The sequence below is a fragment of the Nannobrachium achirus genome (assembly GCF_963921795.1).
Source record: "Nannobrachium achirus genome assembly, chromosome: 18".
Classification (NCBI taxonomy): Eukaryota; Metazoa; Chordata; class Actinopteri; order Myctophiformes; family Myctophidae; genus Nannobrachium; species Nannobrachium achirus.
Window position 1 is genome coordinate 22,031,462 of NC_137825.1, and position 18,356 is coordinate 22,049,817.

Below are 18,356 nucleotides of genomic sequence, written 5' to 3' on the forward strand. Positions count from 1 at the left end.
TGTGTGTGTGTGTGTGTGTGCGTGCGTGCGTGCGTGTGTGTGTGTGGTGGGGGGGGGGGGGGGTGAGTGTTGCTGCATGTGTGTGTGTGTGTGTGTGTGTGTGTGTGTGTGTGTGTGTGTGTATGTGTGCCTGCACAACAGCGCCCCTCCTTTAACTTGTGTGGCCACTCAAGGTATTGCCAGGCTACAGACATAGCCACCCAGAGACATAGCCACCCACGGACATACCTGTCTATTGGGAGCGCTTTCACCGCTCCAAAAACAGAGAGATGTGTTGGGACTCACGGTGGAAAGCTCTACACCGTGAGGAATGATGTAACGTTGTAGTTTCATGACTCAAAAAGACTCGAAAAGACTACACCGCGGTGTAAAGCCTTCCACCGCGGACCCGACTATGATACGGGCTTGAGGCTCCATTTGTTTCCCAGCTGTCAATCATAGTTCCCCCTGGGAACCCCCTCAAGGTCCCCTGGGGGCGGGGTAGCCAGGGATCAATATAATTTTCGGGGTATTAGATCCGGTCGGGAGCGTAAATAACTTTACGTCACACTGTAGTCATCAGGCTGCCAGAACCACAAGCCGGAACCACCTCCAAAATGATTCCCTATAGCAGAGTTCCCCAATTAGTTTCCCCCAAGGGCCGAATCATGTCTAGGGTACCAAGCCGAGGGCCACAGCATTGCAGGGGACGACGGTGGCGTTCCAGCTACTCCAGCGACAGTTCAGATATCGTCGTTGTCGGGTGAAAATCTTTTATGTCCAAAACCGTTCGTTTTGCATTTATCATTTTAAAAATGATTTAAACTAGTGAAAACAGCGGATCTACAAGCACACAACGCCTCGCACCGCGAGGAGTTGTGTGCTTGTAGATCCGCTGTTTTCACTACTTTTGTGAGACGGCCTTGAATGTTGAAGCAGGGCTTTGCTTTGCGAAAGAACATACAAATTTGGAGATACGAGGTTTCCACCTGACAACGACGATATACTAATGTTGTTGCTGCTCTTATACCACCATTATTACTGGGGTTGGTGGGGGCCTGACAGTAGCCCCCATTGGGGAACCCTGCCCTATAGTTTAAAATTGGTTTTAAATTGGTATAATCATTTCCTTTCTTTTGGTATAATAATCGTTTGGTAAGTTCACCTTTTATTCTAACTCGTAGCAGTGCGACTAGTGAGAATAAACTAATTGATTTTGCATTATATGGGGAACAAAAACAATGCGACTCCCAACAGAACCAACCACCGGAACCGCCGCCCTTTTTGAGCGGTGCTAACCGCCCATAGGCTTTGTCAGTTTGCCCCGCGTCTGTTTATACGTATGTCCCGATGGGATGAAATGAAATTAACTGATAAATAGCACTGCTTAGCTCACTTCACACTGGGTGTGATTTTTTCTAAAAATATTATTTTCTAAAAATCACATGGGCAGTTTTAGAACTAATAACAGGCTTTCCTCTGAGGCGGAAAGTCTGGTGACGCGAGGTTAGGCCCAGGGGGACACCCCCACTTTGAGAACCACTGGTTTTACGTCGGTTACCAATGTAGAGCCAGGGACAGCATCACCTTCCCTCCCTGTGTTGTTGCTGCTTAGCTGGCCCCAGCTACTGTAACTGTCAGTGTCATCAAAACATTTTTTTTCTCTCTCTCCCTCCTGAATCTGCAGAACTGTGGAATAGGGGAAGGGAGGGCAGAGGGAGATCAGCATCCCGCAGAGGCAGCCAGCTGTGCACATCAACCCACCGTTGCCCCGGACATGATGTATTCATTAAGGGGGTCATCATTATTCACGTTGCTACGATCAGGATGGATGTACTGTGACTGTTACAGCGGAGGCACGCTAATGGCCACGATGATAAAGTTGGCCCCGGGTTTCTCAAAGGCATATTAACCTTATATTAATCTCTGCTCCATTTGGGGCTTAAAATAATTGTTTTTTAGGACTCAAAATACACTGTTGAAATCCTCATCCTTCTCCGGGGCGTCAAGGAAGAAAGGCATTCTCCCAAGAGAGACCCCGACACGTGTAAGAATTCAAAACAAGTGGGAGGAAAACTGTTTTGGCTTGTTGTCAGATAGAGGCTTTGACGAGGGTTTATTGGACAGATAGGACTAGGCTTTTCAGTTCCTATGGACTGGACTACTCCCACAGATGACCTCTCTCAGTGAAGAAAGCTCCTCTGAGCCCAAGGGCTGCCTCTTCTAATCCATCAATATCTGAAGTGGAAAGACAATGGCCCTCACATAGGAGCCCATAGGAGTCAGGGTAAGCCTATTTCAGGTGAACAACACAATGATACGGTCACCAAACAACAAATATTTCCCAGAGGGGATGTATGGTAGCTTATATATAGGTAGGGGATCTTGACTTGTCAACGTCTCACAGAGGTGAACAACAATCAGCAGATTCAGCACATACTGTAGTAATGTGTATCTGGCCCAAGCATCCTAGTTTGGCCTTTATTATTGATAGGACTAGGCTGACAGGAAATGGGCAGAGAGGGATGGGGAATGAATGAATGACACTCAGCAAAGGCTGTCGGGATCGGGACTCGAACCCACAACGCGCTGTCATGCTGCATTGTATCCCACCCTGGCCACAATATGACTTCTGGTTGGTTCTAGCGGAAGTGGCGGAAGTGCTGTTTTTAACGGAAGTTACGTCATGCGTAGTAGTCTTCCGTTGAAATTCTCACGGCGGAAGTTGAACAGTCTCTGCCTGATATTGTCACCAGGCTTTTCTCTTCGCAGATGAGTAAGCCTGGCTACGCGAGACTAATTGTAGCCTAGGTACGAGCGGGGCCTGGCCCAGGCATCCTTTATGACACCAGTGGAGAAGATCCTTGGATGATCAGTTTCCCGTAAATGCTCAAATGAGAATATTTCTGGTTAATGCAAAGGCCTTGGAAAACAGGTAATATCATGCAGTGAGACCCCTCTCAAGAAATTTGCTTACCACTTCCTCATAATGTAATTCAATTGACAGACACAATTCAATTTAAACCTTAAAAAATCCATCATGGTGTAGACACACTGGCTCTGTTGGCTAGGATATGGATGTCGTCAAGTCAGTGGATCTCCTTCATTTTCTATGGAGAGCAGGAGATCCAGCAGAGTGGTGCATGACGAATACAGCACTGCGATTTGACGGGCCAACGGCTGCATCTCAATTTGCATAATCACAACTCACCCTCAAAACGTCATGCAAATGAGGCTCATCCATCCAGCACAACATGGCCGGCTCACTAGGCTAAGGTCAAACTAGGCAGTGCTGATCAAAATATGAATCAGGGTTCTGTTACCGCATTGATTATTTTACGCCTCAACTTTAGTGTACTTTTTAGCTGCAAAATGAGGCAGTTTTTTGACGCAGAGGAAAAACCAAGCACTCCTCTTCTTCGCTCTAGAGCAGGGGGTCTTCAACGTTTTTCAGGCCAAGGACCCCCCAGCTGTGAGAGAGACTACATATTGTAGTGTATAAAATTGTGTTGCAGATTAAACCTTTTTCATAGATTGCTTCAAAGACTTGTTTGACAGCACTATCATCAGTGTATGTAGGATTCGGCCCCCCTGTAGTAACACTATATGGGTCCTGGACCCCCTGTTGAAGACCCCTGCCCTAGACCAAATATCTTTGTCCAAAATATAGACAATCTACGAGCTCACAGTGCATTGTTCTAACACTTTGTGAGCCTGTGGATTGGCAATTTTCATCAGATGTTTGTCACCGGAATAGGGATGCCTGGCTTCACGTGGTGAATCATGAGTTTGCATAAAATAAGTTGAAGGGAGGGGCCTTTGATTTGAATAACACAAGACTGCACACACTGCATTATTACAGAATTGCTTATCTATAAATATTTGCCATCTGCAGAACACTAGCAAATCCTGTCCTGTCTGACAAATGCGCCATGCATCCCATAAAGCCCAGATGCAGCCTTTTGTTGTTTATCCTGTGCTGTGCAGTGTGCACAATATTACATGACACAATACCTCGGCTAAGAGCAGCTTTAGAAATTCCTTGTTTACAACACTTAATTACAGGCAGGGGCAAGCATAGCTGGTTTGCAGTCTGTCTGTTGTTTATTTTGGCAAACGTTCAACAGCCTGTAAAAAAAACATAGTGTACATATTTTCTTCGAGCAAATATGCATAAATGGATAAACGACTTGATGAGGACTTTGCGTGAGCGTGTGGTGGTGGTGTTGAACTGATTAATGCCCTCCATGACACAGACAACACCCGGTGGCCCATATGGGCCGTGGTCGAGAACGCAGGGACACAGAGTTCCTCCTCCCTTCGAGTCGACAGCAGGCCTCGCTGAACACCTCACCATCTTGTCGCAGTATTCATCTGTGACCTACAGTACACAACACATAATAATCAGCAGTGATATTAATTATTTACCATGCGGCTATAACTGAGCTCCGCACGTCCACACATAGCAACATACAAGACGTTCATAGTGTGGTGAGAAAAAGTACTCACATTTTTTACTTCAATACTTTTAGTATCAATACTGCTATTGTGGAAATACTCGAGTACAAGTATATGTCCGGACTCCGGAGTTAACATTTTACTTGAGTAGAATTACAAAAGTATTGGTATCAAAATTAACTCTAAGTACCGATAGTAGCAACTAGAAAGTACTCATTATGCAGAATGTCCCATTTCTCAACTTTTAAAATAGCAGATCCTCAAGCTCAGAATGCGTAAAAGTATAATATTGGCCTCTGAGATGTAGTGGAGTAGAAGTAAAAGTACTGACAAGTGACTGTAGTACACGTACTTAGACTGTAGTACATGTACTTAGTTACTTTCCACCACTGGTGTGGACATACCCATTGAAGGGCTACACAGAGAATGGATTAGCTTTATTTTGTCAGGCACATCGGGTTAAGAATTACGCACGGTTTACAACAAAAGTCTGCATACAAGGAAAATAAACAAAACAAGTGTACCATCTGCTGTAATTATTAATGTGTTTCACTTCCTAAGGATCCTACTCTCAAACTAATTGAATTCAGAACAACAGCCATAAGTCTATAATTGCTTTTTTCACAAAGCAGCATTAGCTCAAGGGCCCTACTGCTGATATATACATAAAAAGTAAACAAAACAACACAAGTGTAATCACTTAGGCATTTACACAGCGCGGCACCGAGTGCCGCGCTGCAAGCTTGTAGATCTGCTATTTTTGAAAAATCATGAAAATCTTTGAATATTTCAAATCCTTCTGAGGTTTGAAAAACCTATGTTTCTATGTCAGTGGAGCTCAAACCTTTTCATGTGAAGGACCCCCAAAATGGTATGTATTTGGCCACGGAACCCCATCTCAAAATATTGAGTTCCAGGGACCCCCCAGAAGCAAAATTTGAGTTACAAATGTTCGCTTAACAAATACTCATGTATTCAAAGATTTGCACACATTTTCACGACTTTTCAAAAATAGCAGACCTACAAGCTCGCAGCGCGGCACTCGGTGCCGCGCTGTGAGCTTGTATATCTGCTATTTTTCAATAGCTAAAGTATAAAATAATTAAGGCCCCTCCACCACCTTAGTAACCCTAGTAACTCAGTCCCACTTTCCTACCCCTTGTGACGCCCCTGGCAGCCACATCCAGGATGCCAGAGTTTGAGGTACCTTTTCAATTAAAAGTGAACAACAGACAGAAAGAACGTGACTGATATTTCAAACTCACACATTGTCCGTCCCAGTGGTCGGGTGATTTATTTTACATCTACTGCATGATCTACTGTTGGCAAAATCAGCCTCATCCGGCCTGGACAATAAAATGAACTAACAGCAAACTGTGCAGGGATTCTAACACTTGCACAACACAGCAGTGGGTGATGGCAAGAGATGAATGAAGTGAGTGACAAATGTCCTTGATGCACATTAAAGACTGAAGCTGATAAGATACAACATGACTGATTGTGAGAGCTACCGGTTGAGAAGAGAGATATTAATCTTCTTAAAGGAGAGTTCTGCACAAGCCGTTTTATTATGTTAAAGGAGTAGTCCACCCCCAAAATGATTTTTTTCCCCTATTGATTACTCATGCCATGGACACTAGAGTTCAATAATATTTTTTTGTATTTGTCGCATTCCTAAGACAAAAAATGAATTATAGTAAATTTACCGGATGGGGACCCCAAATGCATGGCCCTGGATGGGGATCCAAAAGCATTTGTGTGAGAATCGATGGGGGTAAATTTACTTGACCCTAAATTCACCCCCATTGATTCTGACCAAATGCATTTGGGTCCCCATCTAGGGCCTTATTTGGGTCCCCATCCAGGCCCATGCATTTGGGTCCCCATCCAGAATCAATGGGGGTACATTTACAATAATCATTTATTTCTTTGTCTTAAGAATGCGACGAATAAAAAAAAGACTTTTTGAACTCAAGTCTCCATGGTGTGACCATGCAATAGAAAAAAGTCATTTTGGGGGTGAACTACTCCTTTAATCTGATGTTGTGATATCCCAGAACGATCGGTACAGGTTTTTCTTTTGTTTCGGCAGCTGATGGCGAGTGGTGGGATTTTACGCTAAATCACTTATTTGTATCGCTCGACGATTCCTTTTTCTTGTTTACATAATATACTTCATAATGGCGGAGTCTCCAGAGATTTATCAATAATAGGGGCGGCATAGCTCAGGGGTAGAGAAACTGGTATTAGAGCACGAAGGGTATAAATCCCGAAGGGTTCCCAGTTCGAATCCGGGCTCCCCCTGAGTTAATGTCGAAGGGTCCTTGGGCAAGACTCTGAACCCCTAATTGCCTCCGGTGAGTAGGTTGGTGCCTTGCATGGCTTCCTCCGCCACCGGTGTATGAATGTGTGTGTGAATGGGTGAATGTAATGCACAATCTATGTAAAGCGCTTTGGATTAAAAGCGCTATATAAATGCACCATTTACCATTTACCAATAATGGGCTGCTGTAAAAAGGTGAACGATCCCAGTCAGCTAACATGGGCTAGATTATTATTTTTATTTATTTTTGCCTCTACGAGTGGTTAATGGATGGAATAACATCAGATTACGGCAAAAAAGGCACTCGTCCGGAATTCTCCTGAGCAAACACTTTCAATAGTTCCAGCTTCACTTTTAACCACTGAATCATAATATATACTGTTGATCGCGGTCCCCCAAGGTATTAGGCCCCAACTTTTTTCCCCACAACACCAAATCTGTTCAATGACAATAGGCGATCTACAAGCTCATAAGATCAGCTATTTTCTACAAGCTCACAAAATAGGTGGAACATTCACCAATTTGCTGACAAATGTTCCCCATTATGACCTGCTAAGAACAGGGAGTCAGGGACGCTAGCTAGGGTTTGTGTGGTTCATTCTTAGAGGTGTGCTTACAGTATCAGTGAATTCTTGTGACCGCACGCTTACAAGCAGACGGTCTGCGAGTGAGAGTCCACCACATTTTCATCACCTATTCTGCAGAATATACAACACAAAGCCTGCCCTTCCTGGCTCACAAGCTACTGTTCAAACACACAGTGGCTGTGGCTCTCTCTCTCTCTCTCTCTCCTCTTATGTGGATGGATCCAGTGGTAAACACACATTGACAGCTGCAGGTAGTCTCCGCACTCAGCACTCTGAATGATAAAAAGACTGCTGCAGGGATCAGCAACCAGCCTGCTTCACCGGTAGAGACACCGCCAAGCAGAAGACATTTCAAATCCTCCAGACTCGGGTGTCCATCAAGGGCCCTAGTTTTGCGCCCATTAGCGAAGACGGTGATTAGTGTGGAACGCAAACGCCAGTGGCACTCGACTCGAGCGGCGCCGCGTCAAACATAATGGAACACTGCCGATCCCGAGGAAGGTGCACTGTCATATTTCAGTGCTAATGATATCCAGTTAAAGATTCGCTGGGATCTGCTTGAAAGGAGGGGCATTTGTATACCGGCACCTCTCTCTCTCCTCATTTTAAACCTGCCAACAGCCTCCTAAGAAAGCAAACAATCTTATTATTCATGCCTGTTAATAGGACAACCTGACACTATGGCTATCAGGCGAGCTTGCCGGGAATGTCAGCCACAGTGTTAGATCTGTGCGATTTCTGTCAAGTTTATTATTTTTTTAGGCTGTCTAACGCTGAGTTCGGGGGACCATTAAAGGGGTCCAAATGGACACTTACGGGTCTGAGAGTGTACAAATGGAACTCTGTGGAAGCCCCCCCCCAATCTACACTGTTAAATCCTCAGTGTTCAACTGTTCATTTAGCTCTACTATCATGGTTTACAGACCTGTAAGGGTTCATTTGGACACCTGGTGACCAGAGTCCTGCACGGGTCCGATTCTGACAACCCGTGCCCGCCCCGCCCGTCATTAATCAGATCTGCAGACTGACCCCCTACCCGTGATTATACAAAAGTCTAAACCAGACCCGCACCGCCGTCAAATAACTGAACCGTTGACCGCCCGTCTACCCACAATTACATACAGTAAAGTAAATACAGCCGTGCGTGCATGCAACGCACTCAATCGTTGCCCGTTGCAGGACTCTGCTGGTGACCTCCAGAACGCTAAATGATCGATACAGTAGTTGTAAACCACCCAGGGCCTCGCAGGTCTGTAACTCTGAGTGTACACTCTCCGAGTTATCATGGGGGCCCATAAACCTACTGAGTGTGTGTAAACTTAACACTTTTCATAAACACTTTGTTTTCAATCACTAGTTTAAAGTCATTTTTAAATCACAATGATATGCAAGTAAATTATGATCAAATTAATTTAATCAATTTAATCAAATTAATGATAAAGTAGGCAATGTTTCTAGGCTTTCTACTGGTTTTACAGTCAAGACCGACCCTCCAGCCAATAGCATTCATTTGATTCATGTAGGTATTAATTTGTGGAACGGATGTAGAAAGATGGCGGATTTGCAAATGACGTTGTCCATATTTTTTTTACATTCATGGGCGCTCAAGGTAAATTAACCCTCTCTAAGCATTAGTGGTTTAACAGATGTAGGACCCATATAGGGTGGAAAAGTTGCCCTGACCTTAGAAAGCTTAACAGCTTAAATTAAAATGTGTAATTACAGTACGCCGCGGAAAACTGGATGGTGTGGTCTTGAATATCAATTTGAACCAGCCTATTTCTAGAATATTTTTTTTCATAGAGAGAGAAAGCGAGACCCATTTCCAAAGCTGCTTTGGAGATAAAAGGCTGATTTTGAAAAAATAATCATCAAAAAACATGATTTTCAAGATAAACTCTGAAGAAAGCATCAGTTTTCAAGGATGGTGGATATTCATTATTTTAACCACTTAAACCCTATATACTCAGTGCTTCGCAACCTTTTCAGGCCACGATCCCCCAAAATAATCATATTTGATCTGGGGACCACCACAAAGCCTCAAGTTGCCGGGCATTGTGAGCTTGTAGATGGGCTATTTTAAAAATGTTTGTCTCTTTTCTTATAATATTTGATATTTTGGCCAATGTTGACCAGTTTTTATTGTATAGTTTGGTGATTACCTTTGACGCAGTAATGTGACGCATCACAGGCTGGCCACATTAAGTCCCAGATCCACAACAAGGATTTTAATCACTATTTATCATACTTCAAAATGTATTTATTAATTTTGTGTATGGTGGGCAGTAATTTCAAGGTGACAGTTTTACATGGCGCCTCTCTCAAAAGAAAAATCAACCACAGAAATATGAATGGGAGGGGCGTAGGTGGGGGGAATGTCTTATCACCTCGGGAAACTTAACACTGCATAGGCTTGCTGCTGCCTCTCCGGGCAAAAACATTTGACAACACTGCCCTAGTAAACATGACCTCCACGATGTCAACCTTCCTTCCAGCGCAGCGGATGAAACATAAATCACTCGTCAACATTTAGCCTGTGACTCACATGGTGCACGTACGCACATACTCCTCCCACTTAGGACATGATCAGCTTTGAAATGCCTGCAAAGATTATTGAGCTGGAAAGATATACCAGCCTGGTTCCGGCCCTTAGACCCCGCCCACTCTCAGAGTGGACTGTTTCTATGGTCTGGAGCTGAGTAAGTTAATCGTCAGTTTAGCAAACAAAAATTGCGGCTCCTCCAATGAGCGCGGGGGTGGGTTTAATGAATATCCAATCCGCGCAGCAGTTGAAACGATTCAAACAAAGTTCACACACCAGGCAGGCAGGCGCACACACACACACACGCGCGCGCTGATTTCACCAAGCTGTTAATGTTGATTACATGTTTCTGGTTGCAGTTATGTGTGGAAGGCAAGCATGCAGTCACTGGCGCGCACACACACACACACACACACACACACACACACACACACACACACACACACACACACACACACACACACACACACACACACACACACACACACACACACACACACACACACACACACACACACACACACATGCATCGCGATCACTCGTGCGCGGTCGCACGAATGTCCCTCCCCGTAAATCGTTCAGAATAGGGCACAGTGTCAGACTTGAGCATCAGCTGAGTCTGAAATCAGGCTAAAGATATACTGGAATGCCCTGTATGGGATGAGGAGAGTGTAGAAATATGACATGGGAGAAGACCACAAGAGGTGGCTGTTCGTAGTTACAGTGGAGTCAGTGCTCCTGTATAGGGCCCAGACACACATGGGCGCTCACAGCACACCGGAAAAGGACCTTGAAGTGGATGGGTATCCGCCTGAGATTGGGGACTGCCCATAAGTCCTACATCTCATTAGTCCTACTTTGGTTAGGGTTAGGTTTAGGCATAGTTTTACTGAGGTTTAGCTCCAAAGAGTGCACAAACGGAACCAAAGGGACCCATTTTATTTCACCGAATACGTAGCTACTGCCGCTTGCACACTTGAACACCAACATCTCACTATAACATGAAAACTAGAGCGAATAAGTAATTTAATCAATTGTCTATAATGTTCAGGGCCAATTTAACTCATTTTCTGCCACGTGACGACTTTGATGACTTATTGCCAATGGTCCAGGCCGCCACCCATGTCTTTGATGACCTATCCTTATGTTGACGCTGGATGGCGCTGTTCGCTAGCCTATGGATCACCAATTATTTCCAGGGTAACCAGAAGGTCATCTGAGACATCGATGATGTCACTGGAACAAAACAGCTTTTTACTTTTCTTTTACGGAAAAAATGCCATAATGAATGTGTATGGGACAGGGACTGGGCGCAAGCTTGACGCATAAGTGGCTATCTTTGGAGTGGATCGGAAATCAGAGCGACGCAGAATATACAGTATAGAGGTATATATGGTTTTTCAAAGGTCAGTGAAAAACTCTCAGAAAGTGTGGCAGGGAATGACGAAAAACAATGTTGCCAATAAATGAGTTAACTATGCATTAAAAACACACAGAGTGCTACATACATCATGCACACACACATCTAAATAGAGCATGACATTTATGCTGAAATATGAATAAACCTTTCGCTACCACAGTATTTCCTCTACATACCGACTTAGGTTTCTTGGTGTTTTGAACAGATGTATCGTTGTCTGTTGTAGGGCTGCAACTATTGATTATTTTTGCATTGATCATTCTATGCATTACTTTTTGAATAATTAAAAAACCTTTTTATATAGGCCTATTTTTTAAAACATTTATATATCAACAATTTAATTAAACACTTATGCCCTATTTTATTTTGGCACACAATTGTCATGTCATGCAAAATAATAGTCAATATATCAGATCTACAAAGTCTGGTGCATCCTAAATCATGTTCCACAGAAACGAGCAAGAGCGTGCCATCTCATTGACTTCAGCAGCTTGCAAATGATACTGTTTGTGTGTGCGTGCATGCGTGCAAGCGTGTACAAGCTAGAAATATTGGCATTTCTCAGACATGCTTGTTGTGTCTGTTCCATTGTTAGATGTGCAGCCCTGATCTGCTAACAAGCATGTTGCTTGGAGCCAGGGTAGTAGCTGATTAGGCCCTCTTCCATGGCAGGTCCAAAAAGTACATATCATGGCCAACGCTGTGCCACAGAGAGTGCACGTGCCCGAGGGCTGGTGACATGACACAGTCAATGCCCAGGGAGAGGCCTGCTTGTGTTGTTGTCTGATGAAGGAATTTGCATAGCGTCGCTGTAGGGTGGAAAGCTTGTATGTACCAAAAACCTTTTGAGGAAATGGACAAAAGAACCGCTATTCGAATGGTGCCATTGTAGTTATTATTAGTCGTAAACTAATGCTAATACTATTCATTGGTTAAATATTCATAAAAACAGACATCAAATGTATCTTTCAATTTTAAAAAGTTACAAAAAATAATCTACGAGCTCGGCTAGTTTCACTACATTTGCACGGTACTCTCAACCAATGAAACGTTTGGTGAGCAGTCCAAGGCTTGGCAGAGCAGACGGACACAGAAGAAAAAGGCCCTCGGCCAGCCTTGTGGCCAGCCTGCCACTGCCCTGGTGCATGCCAAGCAGCGGGCATCCCCCACAGCGGGGGTAGGGGGTCGGAACAGGGCACGGCGAGAACAGGAGTCTCGCCCAGAGCGGCCAAGCTGTGACAGAGCGGCCGACAAACTCTCGGTTGGACGCATACGATGCCTGCTGTATTCACTGTCAGGCTCAGAAGATAGGGCCGTAGGAACTAGGTTATATGGGGTGGCAGTGCCCCGGGGGTGGAGCGGCCGCTTAACAACCGGATGGTTCCCGGTTCGATCCCAGGATCACCCAGAGTCGAAGTGTCCTTGAGTCCATTGAACCCTTAATTGCTCCCGGTGAGCAGGTGCCTTCTTGTGCGGTTTACTCCATTATCTGTGTATGAATGTGTGTGTGAATGGGTGAATGTAATGCACGATCATTGTAAAGTGCCTTGGATAAAGGCGCTACGTACTGTAAATGAACCATTTTCCATTTATAGTCAAGGGGCCAAAACTGAAAAGTGCTTCAGAAATGAGTTTTGCGGCTATGTTTGGGTAGAAGCTGACAACCTTTTTTTTGTGTTAGAAGGTACCCATAGAAGATGTTTTAAGGTGGTTGGCATTTTGAATTCATTTTCTGGTAACTTTTATAAGCCCTTCAATATTTGAATGCCCATTTCATGCTATAGTCAAATAATCCGATTAAACATCATATGCATTTGATTAATTCTTTACTTTTAAATGTATTTCTTTCCATGTTATATTGAAGGACATAGATAAAAGAACAATATGGAAAGTTATTTTGAATGGTATTGCAATAGATTTGTAAATATTATGGTAAAAGGCAACTTCTTTAATGGCGTTTTTGTCCATTTTGAGTATACAAGAAATTACACAATTCAAAACACACATCACACCAAAATGGATAAATAGCAGGTCAAAGAATAACAGCAAGACTAAGAATAAGAACATTTACAACATTGAAAATGTGTCATGCTAAATAGACAATATGACAATACAATTGAATATAACATGACAACACTCAATGCTTATGGCAAACTGTACCGTCCTGGGTATTATCTAATAATGGAAATATATGTAATCAGTAAACAAGAAGCACTCTGGTATGGTCAAATAATTTGAAAATAATAATAATAATACAATCATGTAATAACAGTAAAATGCTTGTAATAACATACGATTTTGGTGAACTTTTGAGGCACTACTCAAGGTCTATTTCTTAATTTGTCAAATTAGTTTTTGTACCAAGCTGTACGGACACATCCATATGCTCCACTACAGTAAATCCCTCTTTTACGACAAACACGATGCCCTGTACTGGTTTCCACTTGCCTTGCATCCACAAACTGTAAGTTCCAAGCATCTGGCCTAAAGAGGTTTTGAAGTTTAAAGCTGGGGGACCAACCTGCCTTCTACCATGTGCCAGACACAATTGATTGTTGAGGGTAGCTTTGGATACCCTCGTTGATAGTGGGTCCTCATGATGTGCAGAGTCAAGGCATCACTTGTTGGCGGCAATGTATCAATATTGGCTTTCAGTTTTCAAAACAGGCCACAGAAAACGGCATGAATTGATTTGCTGGTTGATTTTGAGTGTGCATACACACTGCCAATGAGATAGTAGCTGTACTTGGTAAAAGTTGAGGGCTGGAACAATTTCCAGGCTCTCTTTTTTCCTATAGTGAACTGGCAGTGAGAACATTAAATGCTAACAGACCTTGGCTTATAATATCTCACTTGACATTTTGATATATTGAACTTTTTCATGTATCCACATTTCTTGTTTCAGTTGGTATGCAAACATAAGAATTAACACCAGCACATCTGTGTCTCTGCAGAGAATGATGCTCCTCTGATAGCGAGTAACAGTTATCACTTTTATGCCCATATATGAAGATCCCTGATGTCATCGATATATATCACTGGCCAGATGGCAAAGGCATGGCCCATATCTGTGTGGCTGGTTCAGATAGGGATCTCCATGTATGGGCATAAAATATATTGTATGTACGTATATGGATACATAGTATTATTAATAAAGGATATACTAAAATAAAACCATATTATGTTCATTCCAAGGCCCTAACTTGCCAAGGCCCTGTCCCAATGTCATCAATATTAAGGACATCTGGGAATGCCCATATTTGATAATGCCCATATATGGGCATGTTTTGACATAACATTGTTGACTATCGTGCAGGGGTCTCCATATATGGGTAAATGGTATGATATACATCACTGGCCAGATGGCCAAGAATTGGTGCGACCTCGCATGTCGTGCTGAGGCGTCTTACTAGTATTAATCTTTACTCTTGCCAGCATCAACTAATATGAGCTTTGCTACCTGCATTTTCATTGCATTACCACATTAGTAGTACATTTACATAATGCAACTTACTTAACATTATTGCAGCAAATGTAAAATAACTTGTCATTACTGATTTGTGAGATTACAACCAGGCTAGAATACATGACAAGGGTTTAAACATTAATACTTAATAGGTTGTGTGCTTTTACCCAGAGGTGTTATCTTAGGTCAAGTCAATATCAGATTTGGCTCCTTGACAACCAGGTGTGACTGCACACACAGAATCAGCCATATCCTCCATCCCACCCCTCCAAAAAATATTCATCATCACTTTAGCCACCATCAACTAATATTAGCTTTGCTACCTGTACATTACCACATTAGCAGTACAATTACATTAGCAAATCAGCTCAACATTATAGCAGCAAAATCCGATTTTACCACTTTTAAGTATACAGTGATAAAATGACCTAAAAATCTTTTTCAGAGTTGCCAACCAGGTTAGAACCCATCACAAGGGGTTAAAGATTAGTTCTGAATAGGTTGGCAACTTCTACCTGTATTTTATACATTACACCATTAGCAGTACAATTACATTTGCAAATCTGCTCAACATTATAGGAGCAAAATCCGATTTTACCACTTTTAAGTATACAGTGATAAAATGACCTAAAAATATTTTTCAGAGATGCCAACCAGGCTAGATCACATCACAAGGGGTTAAAGATTAGTTCTGAATAGGTTGGCAACTTCTACCTGTATTTTATACATTACACTGTTGACAGTGCGATAATCCAACGTAAACCTTTGCCCTAGTTGTATAGATTTGTCTTTATTTTACGTTAATAAGGTGCTTGAATTTCACACTGTCTTGTAAAAATGCAGAGTTTTCTGCATGTCTGTCATGCTGTGATATCCTCCGAGGTCAAAACCAGCAGTGACTCCCCACTCGTTTAGACACTGACGAAGGGACTTTTGCCGCTGACCGAGTCGCTTCTTACGAGGTCAAGAATAGCAGCGATTTTTGGACACGGATGAGATGAAGGCTTTGTTGCTTTTCCACCTTGGCATAGGATCCGCTCCCACTCTGTTTTTCTGCCGGTGACGTGTTTCCTTTGACATTCTAATAGAGGCGATTCCCCTCCATTTCCATGTAAACTCACTAGAATGACACTGGGAAAAGAGCACGCGACAAGTTCTTAAGGTCCAATAATTCCAGCATGGTTTATTAAAAAACCTTTGAAATAATAAAAGTCACAAAAATTATTAAAACAAAATATACATTTCCAAAAGCTTGAAACTGAAGTCCATCAGCCAAATATCCTTGGGCTAAATGGTTCACAAAGTTAAAATGTCCAATATTGTCCAATATTGTCCATGAAACTGAAGTCCATAAAATATAGGATATTTCCCGAGTCCATGCCACCTAGGCTAAAACGGTTCACAAAGTTCTAACTTTTCCAAAGTTAAATGTCCAATCTTGTCCATGGCTGGCTGGAGTCCTCCAGCCAGCCATCACGCCAAGCGCATCCAGACCCTAATGCCCCAACTCCTGTCTTTGTTGGCGCTACTTATACTACACTTCGCACGCTATCTTTTGATTTATCTATATTTGGCACGCCCACTTACGGAATATCTGTTTTTTTCCACGCCAACTTGTGACGGGCGCCTAATCACTCAATATATAGACCTTTTAGTTTCTATCACTTGGACAGCCTAGTTTGTATAGGTTAAATGTTATGTTTTCTTTCACATTCTTCTCTCCTGATGCAGTACCTGAACTCTACCAGTGTTATCGCAGCCTAAAAGAATCCAAAGTTTGTGACATCAAAACACAACACTTAAATCACCCAAGTCTTCTAATATGACCAATCATTATATAAAACATTAAAAACCATATATTTCATTTATAATATTCCACATTTATCAAAACATTGGGGAGACAAAAATCATCCCGACAACACATTCTTGTATTTCAATTGGATTAAATAAAACAAAATAAAATTATAAAACAAAATCTAGGCCTACTTCATTAGGACGTGCAATTATGACTATTCATTAGCAATCGTATTCTTCTAATCATCATACATTTTCCCAATGATCCCCACAACGAGGTACTGTAACATCAACATTCTCATCATGTTTTGTCAGTGTAAATAATCATCGGTAAATCAATGCCTTTTTAAGTCCTTTTAGGGTTCCTTGTGAGGGAGGGGGGGGACAAGGGGGATGGACAAGGGGGATGGAAAAGGGGGGGCGATAGTGTTCCAGGGAAGGGGGGGCTGGGGGTCTATAAATCTTCAGTCCAACTGAGAAGAGACCCGTTTTAACTGGGGAAAGTCAATGTCACTTTGCGTTTGGCCAGGATTCTTTGGCATCCCATGAATTAATTCATGACGACGGTGAGAAGTCCATGGGCAGTTTGATAGCCCAATATTATTGTCTGATTCTGTTCCGGTCAGATCATCTTAGCAGTTGAGGTTCAAAGGTCACTTGTAATCCATTTCAAAAGCTGCTCCGGCTCTGACGTTTTCCAGACCCTTGTCCATAGCGGCCTTGCACTAGGGCTTCTGCGTGTCCCTAGTTGTTCTGATGCTGGTAATGGGGAGAGAGAGGTCTGGAGGGGGGAGGATTTCGAGGGAATCTCCCCGCTTCTCTTTGCCTCGGATTGTGGTGATTTATACCCTGTCCTCCATATTTGTGTATTGTGGAGTGCTTCAAATGTTGGTGTTCCATCCGATACGATTTATGGCTCTGTCCAGGCCCTTGGTCTTGCGCAGTATTCACCTTAAGTTGAAATCCAGGAAATTAATTGTCACTAGTAAGGGAAAATTGTCTGACAGAGGGAGAAGGCCTATAGTATCTTGGGGGAAGGGGCTATGGGGTGGTTGAGTAGGCCTCGGCTCGACTGCCCTCTGACCTCTCCCCTCCCCTAATCGTCGAAAGCACAGAAAACTTCACCTACATCCGGATTGTTAACACCGCCTGATGACGTTTGATGTGCTTCTCCTCTCTTTCCTCCCATCCTCTCCTGCAGCTTCATCACTGTGCCTGTTCTCGTCCCCAGAACGACTTCCTGTATGACCTGATAAACTCCATTCACGGTCATGGCTTTTACCTCAGCCCAACCACTGGTTGTTTGGGATTGCATTGAGTACAGAGTGACCATAGCAGAGTACCGACCAGGTGGCAATCCAGATCTGTGGTATCCTGTACATCCCAAGGTTGATGCGTACATTACTCTCACTCGGTGGGATTACGACCAGTTCATTAAGTAGCCATCTTCTGCGGAAATGGGGACAGTGCATGTTTTCATCATGACCATTTTCCTGCCAGTTACCGGGGTCCCCGAGTTCCTGTCCTCTGGTAAAGGTTAGAGTCTGTTTGATACTGTTCATGAACGGGTTGAAACATAATCCAAGGAGGCGGGAAAAATACGCAATACAATGTCCGGGAAATGTCCATGAAGGGGTTGAAACATAATCCAAGGAAGCGGGAAGAATACACAAAAAGGCGAAAAAGCATGCAAAAAAAATGTAAAGATGCTTCTTGATATCCTTGAAGTTGCCAGTCCGTGCTATCGTGCACTACAGTACGTCTGACTAATTGGAAATGGCCGTTAT